The sequence below is a fragment of the Puma concolor genome, chromosome B2 (assembly GCF_028749965.1).
Source record: "Puma concolor isolate L17-30 chromosome B2, mPumCon1.1.hap2, whole genome shotgun sequence".
NCBI lineage: Eukaryota > Metazoa > Chordata > Mammalia > Carnivora > Felidae > Puma > Puma concolor.
The window spans coordinates 121,701,185-121,701,689 of NC_141671.1; positions in this window are offsets into that span (position 1 = coordinate 121,701,185).

Here is a 505-nt window from a genome sequence, read left to right on the forward strand (position 1 = left end):
AGTTGGGAAATGGATTCTGGACAGCTAAAAGACAAAAATGCTTTCTTCATGAAGGAGTGAAAGCTGGAATAAAGCTGGAAATATGGAAAGACAAAATGAGTCTTTCTTCTTGTTTCACTGAGAGGGTGGGTTATGGGCTATCTCTTATTATGAGTATTAAAAACATAGGCTACGAGGCCATAACGTTGAGTAAAAAAGGTAGAATTATCTGAGTCATGAACTTGTCCCAAGAAAAATGTGGAATCAATATTAAAACCTGAGTATTAATTTAAAATAGATGTAAGACAAGGATGACTCTTATTACCACTATCGGTATTTCTTTGGAAATTCTGACTAATAAAGTATAACAAAGAATATAAATAAAAATCATAACTATTGGACGGGAGATAAAATTTAGCACTGTTTGAGGATAATATGACTATAGAGTAGAAGCCCAAACAAATCAATGGAAAAGCTAAAATCAATTTTACTGCATGCCAGCAATAATGGGTACCAAAAAACATAA